Source organism: Octodon degus, unplaced genomic scaffold (genome assembly GCF_000260255.1).
Source record: "Octodon degus isolate 3935 unplaced genomic scaffold, OctDeg1.0 scaffold00246, whole genome shotgun sequence".
NCBI lineage: Eukaryota > Metazoa > Chordata > Mammalia > Rodentia > Octodontidae > Octodon > Octodon degus.
In genome coordinates this window covers 594902-601624 of record NW_004524822.1, presented here as the reverse complement: position 1 = coordinate 601624, position 6723 = coordinate 594902, and positions in this window count along the sequence as shown.

Below are 6723 nucleotides of genomic sequence, written 5' to 3'. Positions count from 1 at the left end.
TATGTGTGTGTGTGTGTGTCAGCAAGAAATAAAACCATACTAGAGATACATGCAACCATTGGAATGAATCCCTAGGAATTATGCTCAGTATTTCTTTTATGGAACAGAAAAAAAAGGCAGTTCAAAAGATGTCATGACGTATGATTTGATGCAATATTACTGGAATATTACTGACCAAACTTGCAGAAATAGAGAATAGATTAGTGATTGTCAGATGTTAGGGTGGGCGTCTGGTGGGGCCGACGGGCAGGGTCCTTGTGCCGAGGCTGCCCTGGGTGCTGACGGTGTCTAGGTCAGTGTCCCGCCTGGTGCACTGCACAGGAGTTTTACAAGATGTTTCTAATGGAGAAACCAGATTAAGTGAACCCGGGAACTCCATTGTTCCCTACAACTGCATGTGAGTCTGCACATGAGTCTATATGATAATGACCTCGAAAGAACATTAATTTTAAAAATTAATAAATGAAAATCAAGTCCAAGTTTCCAGTTTCATTTAAATGTAACCCTGTGTATGATTCCAACAAATGAAGATTAAGTAAATAATTTTCAATCTCCTCTGCTCAGGTAAAACCAAACTATTTTCAATTTTTCCAGTGAATCCTCAGAAACAATTTTTCCCCCCACCTAACTTACATTACAAAGCAGCTCATGCTTCTTTGGGCTGCCTTTTCTGTAATCAAAATGCTACTCAGTGACAAAAGTCCTGTAAATGATATGTACAACTTCTAAATTCAGTGTCCTCTAAGTGCTCCATGAACTAGTTTCAAAGAAAAACATATAAATTGCTTTATACAGGCTTATTTGTTGATCAAATCTGCTCACTTATTTTTAGTAGGATTGACTTGGTTTCTTTCAATAAAAGAATAGGGGACAAAAATCTCAATCTAGTTTTCTATAACATATTTGAAGACCTTGAAGAAGAAATAAAATTGTCACCATCACTGAAAATTTATTCCTGGAAATGTCCACAGGATTTTGCGATAGCCTTGGTAAACAACATTTTACTATTGCAGAACACACTCATTAACTTTAAGGAGTAAAATCCTAATGATATAAATTTGCAACCTTGAAATGATTTTGAGTAAATTTTCTTAGGGCACTCAGAAAAATGACTTTTTACATTTAAATCAGAAGTGATTGTTTATCAGTATAGTTTAATAATTTCTTATACTGGCTTCCATGAGATTATCAAATATTTGCTTTAGAATTTTGGGTTTTGATCTTTCTCCAAAATGTTCAGTCAACCGTAAAACAGTATAACCTAGAACATACCACAGAAAACTCTATGCAAAATACTAAATCAAAAGACATAATTTAAGTCAGAGAGAAGCTAGGTTATTAAAGATCTTAAAATGCTAGCTTAAGGATATCACTCAATAAGAGGTGTTTCAATCCAAAAGATTTGTAAGCTATGACCACAGAATTACAGACCAAGTCTGCTTATTTTAATTTTTCCACTGAATTCTTAAACACAGCTTTTATTGATACTCTAAGACATCTGGAGGATTATGCTGCCCAGGCACAGGTGTGGGGAATACTCTAAAACGCCATTGTAGAGACCTTTGCCTTGATATTTGCTGTCTTTTTTTTTTTTTTTTTTCCCAGAACAGGGGATTGAATTCAGGCCCTTGTGCTTGCCAGGCAAGCACTTATTCTACTGAGCTATCTCCCCGGCCCCAGCAATCTGCCCAGCCCCAGCTATCTCCCCAGCCCCGGTATTTGCTGTCTTCTACAAAGTCAGTTTCTGCAGTTCATTCATCTATCAACAGATAACTATTGAGTCTGATGGTTCAAATTTCAGGTATTTAATATTTAATCTATAACTAATGGATTTTACTGCACATTCATAGTTATTGGAAATTAGGAGCGTTCCACTGTAGTCCAACTGAAATAGACTATGCTTATCCGATCAGAAGAGTCAAGCAAGGACTGTATGATACTTTGAGGTAAATTTTTCCTAAACATAAATTACTGTCTTTTAGGGGTGCCATTTGCACAGGTGATTGAGGGACTAGGGAGAGGTTCTAGCTGCTCCAAACCTCTCCTTTCAAGCTCCTCAGGCCAGAATGCCTGGGCCAAATGGAGAAGGCTGGAGGTCAGGGTGGCCTTTGTGATCTCTCTGGAGGAGGACTGAGATGTGTGCCCAATTCAAAGTCGAATAGGACTTTGGTTTTCCCGCCGCTTTAATTTCTTACAAAGAATATACATATATATGTGTGCTGTGTGATTGAGAGTCAACAGGTCAGCCTGAGTAGTAGAGTGCTTGCCTGGCACACACATGGCCTGGCATGTGAAACCCACGCTGCAAAACTGAATCTGTTCAGTGCCAGTGTGATGCTGGTGGATGGGCTCAGAGAGGTGGTTAGAGGGCAGAGTATGCCATGTCTTTATGTTACATCAAGGAGGATGGCCTTTCTCCTTCGTCAGTGGAAAGCCAGAGAAAAGTTTAAAGCATTAAAGTGAGATGATCAGACATAAGTCTTAGAAAACTTACAGTGACTGCTGCAGTGTGTACTGGGTGGAGGGAAGTGGAAGAGAGAGAGAGAGAGGAAGAGAGACAGAGAGAGACAGACAGACAGAGGCAGAGACAGAGACAGAGGCAGAGACAAACAGAGACAAAGTGAGATTGTTCTTATACTAATCACCACTTCAGCCTCCTCTAGCCCTGCAGTCAGGTGAACCTTGATTTCTATGTCTGATAAATGGGAATTACAGAACTCTGGAGCATTAGTAAGCACACTTGTCTGTGAGGAAACATTAATATGATACATTTCGCAGGCTCTACCTTTTCCATTGCAGCGAGCCGCACAGCACACACATGACTGAACATAGTCACATTCCAACACAGCTATTTTGGTGGAGATGTTGGTATTTGTGTTTTATTCTTTTGTTTAATTTTGTTTGTCTTTTTGAGACAGGGTCTCCCTATGCAGTTCAAGCTGGACTTTAGCTCACTTTGCAGTCCAGGCTGGTCTTGAATTCTCAGCTATCCTCCTGCCTCAGCCTCCTGAGTGCTGGGATTACAGGCATGTGCCCCCACACCCTTCACTATGCTACTTTTTTTGAGATAGGTCTCACTGTTCTACAAGCTGGCCCCCAACTCCTGGGCCCAAGTCAGGACCACAGGCACACATCTAAATCTGGGGCCATTGGTCCACTTGTTCCTTTAAACGAGCTGTTTCCCCACACCAGGTCCCATATAAGGAAGCGCCTCACTGGACAAAGGGCGTGCACAGTTGGCCCGCCTCCCTGCCTTGGTCTGTGGGCGCTTGTTCTCTGATGCTGCTGAGGTCAGCACTTTCTTTTGTCTTATTCATTGTCCTGTGTCCCACGGAGGCCAGAGCACACACATGCTCTCGGGTTACCTCGCTGTCAGGCAAGGCCACTTTCTGCAGGTGACTGGTCCATGCGACCTCAGTTTAGAGACAGAGCATGGAGATGTGAGGGTCTTTGGTGGGACTCTTGGAGGTCGCGCTGGCTGTTGGCACACATGTGGGAAGCTGCTGCGGCAGGAGCAGCACAAGTTCTAGCCCAGCCAGGCAGCTTAGCAGCTTACTAGGACCTTGTTTCAAAATACAATACAAGTTTCTTTAAAGAGCTGGTGATGTAGTTCAGGGCAAGGCCCTGGGTTTAATCCCCAGTACTGGAGACAGGCACAGAGCCTGACCACCAGTGCCAACACACACGGCTTCCCTGATAGGCTGTTTTCATCTAGCTTGCTGCTTCTCCTAATGGAGTGCATATGACTGGTCTATTTCAGTTTAGTTCTGTTTAGTATTTGGGTGATAGATGCGGTCTAACACACGGTCGTATACTTTGCGTGCAGGGTGTATAAGTCGAAAGGAAGACTTACGAGGAGCTACCGTTTATTGAGAGATTTCTGTATTTCTAAATATTACTAAGTGGTTTGCATTACAATACTGCATTGTGTCTCTGGTGTGAGAAACCAAAAGTGCAAATGAGGACCAAAATATATAATAGGTAATAGGAAATGGGAAGAGAATGTTCAAATGGGAAGGGGAACCAGGAAAGGAAGGGACAAGAAGAAAGGAGAAGAAGGATAAAATGGAAACAGAGCTTTTGTAAATAAGGAGGGACGAGGTGTTGAAGGGAGGGGAGGAGAAGGGAAAAAAGAAGCAAGACTATGCAGATCTAAAAGGTACCAATTTAAAAAGCCACATGTGTATGTACACGCGCACACACACAAATGGTTTGTATCTTTTCATTTAGTGCATTAAAAAAAAAAATCCTCTGAAAATGATATAATCGTCACTATCACCTCCATTTTATGACAAAGAAATGCAGGACTAGTGGGTTGATACCTTGCTCAGGCCCCAGCTAGGGTAACAGGAACAGGCCTGAGCTTAGCTCTGCCCCACACCGGCACAGTCGCCTGACGGCTGGCAGTAGAACGGCCCACGGTAGCCTCCCTGCTGAAGGGAGGCATTGCTTTAAAGGGAGCTAAAGTGGCCGACTGAAAGGCCTTTTCTTTGCAGGATGAAAACCTCCCCAGATGAACAAGGGGCACACAGAGCCCCTTTGGTTGAGGCCCACTCCCGATGGCTGTGCCTCCACATCCCTGTCACCACCAGCTGCGGCCACCACAGAGGAGCTCTGGGAAGCCACTTAGAGGGAGCGTGTGGGAACAGAGTCCACATTCTTCCATTCAGCCAAGCATAAGGTGGGTGGCTGGGAGGCTTGGCTCCTCTGCCTGAAAGGGACAGCCAGGCCCTTCTTGGTGTCCTGGGAATTACAAAGGGCATCATTTGCATAGAGATAGCCCTCTGAGGTGCCCTCTGAGGTGCCGAGGGGTTCTGAGGAGAGCACTTGTCCTTCTGAGGCAGGATGAAGGCAACACCAAGTCCGTTCCCCCAGAACTGCTTCTCAGCAACTATTACACAGGAGTGTAATTGGTATATTGTCACCTGCAGGACTGAATGGTAGAGAATGCTATGTGAGCACAACACTAAGTTCACTCTTTAAACACCTATGTCCTGCATATTATGCCTTGTCACATCGCACCCCAGAATCCTGAAATAGGAGTTCCTCACCAGTCACTCATTTGGTCCTGGGGGCCCAAGGACCACCTGGCACCCAGCTGAGGGTATCCTTGGCAGGTCACTGGAGAATTGTCACCCAGCATAATCTGTGTATAGTAGATGAGGAACCATGACAGTCAGAGATGTCACTCCATTGTACTCATGAGACAGTGGAGAAAGCTGATGTTGAAGATTATAAAGTCCCATCAGAAACAGGATCTTTGTTTTTTTGTTTTAATTTTAATTTTTTTTGTCCTGTCAGAGGTGACTATTCTATTGGCATCTCAATACTATAGGTGTTTGAATTCAATTAAACAATCTAACACTGTTTAGCAGTCTGTAATATTAGTGGGTTATCCTCAGAAGTTATTGACTTGAGCCTTTTACAGCTCTTCATATTAATATGGATTTATTTTATATACCTTGTTTCTATACTTTTCTGCTGGATGGTTTAAGACCAAGATATAGCAAGACCTATATACCAAGAAATGTAACTTTTGTATCTGATAAGGTCAGCCAAGTACTCTCAGGATTTATCCTGTAGCCCTGTACCGCCTTTTGTACATCCTTTTGTCAGTGTCTGACATGTGGATGAGTCACGGTCATTGCTTGACCAATTTTCTCTCTGTGAAAGCTTGAGAAAATGTTTTTTTCTCTCCATGTGACTCTCCCCAGGCTCACTTTAGATCATCGAACACATTTCTCTGTGGCTCCATAATCTTCTTGATCAGAAAATTTGGAGCACAATTGAGTTACATGTTGTTACAGTACAGGTTCTCCTATGTCCCGAGTCTTCACTGACCTTGAAAGGCTGGGGCCAAAATGTTGGCTAACCATGCAGCCCTTCCTTTTCTCCAATTTTGATCTGCTAACTTAGGTTGTTAACCCTCCAGAAGAGAAGCTAATTATTAACCTGCAATATATGCAGTTCGGTTTACCCTTTCTGTCGAAATATCAAACATTTTGGCATATCCAGAAACAGGATCTTTGAGGAAGGTTGAACAGCGAAATCAGATTCCCTTCATCAGGCAAATCTCAGCACCTAAGACCTACAGATTCCAATGGAAAACTTTTAAAAGAGATAGTAGAAGAAAAATCAGGTACACCTGTCCTGTCAATATTCCTGAGCTTGGATAATATCCTTGCAGTGCCCCCCCAAATGGCCTCCCAGCCAGTGCAAACGAGGCACCTGGATCCCATTACAGGATTTGAACATCCCCATAAAACCTAACCCTAAAGCAATTTATCTTTGGTCTTCACAAAGAAAGGACACACTTTTATAATACACAGCAGCAGCCAGCATGGCCTCTGAAGTAGCATGTAGAAATAAATAAGAAGGCATTCTCATGAAGGAGAGCATGCCTGTGGCTTGCCTTCTCCTGAATCCACCGCGTGTTCATTAGTGATGTCACTTTAGGAAGCAGGGTAAGGATCAGTAGCTAACTCGTCCAGAGAGCCAATTCCTGGCAACAGGAAACAGGAAAATGGGGTCTAACTTTCCGTATTTTACACTACAGGAAATAAAACTGCTAGGAGTCACAAAAAAGTACAAGTAAAGGAGAAATTTGAAGATGAACTTTGTCATCTCAGGGTAGAAAGCCCACTTGTTAAGCTTAGCAGTAGCTCACCTCGGCTTTCGCGGTCCATGGGTCACCCTAGCAGCCTGCTTGTCCTTCCCCAAAGA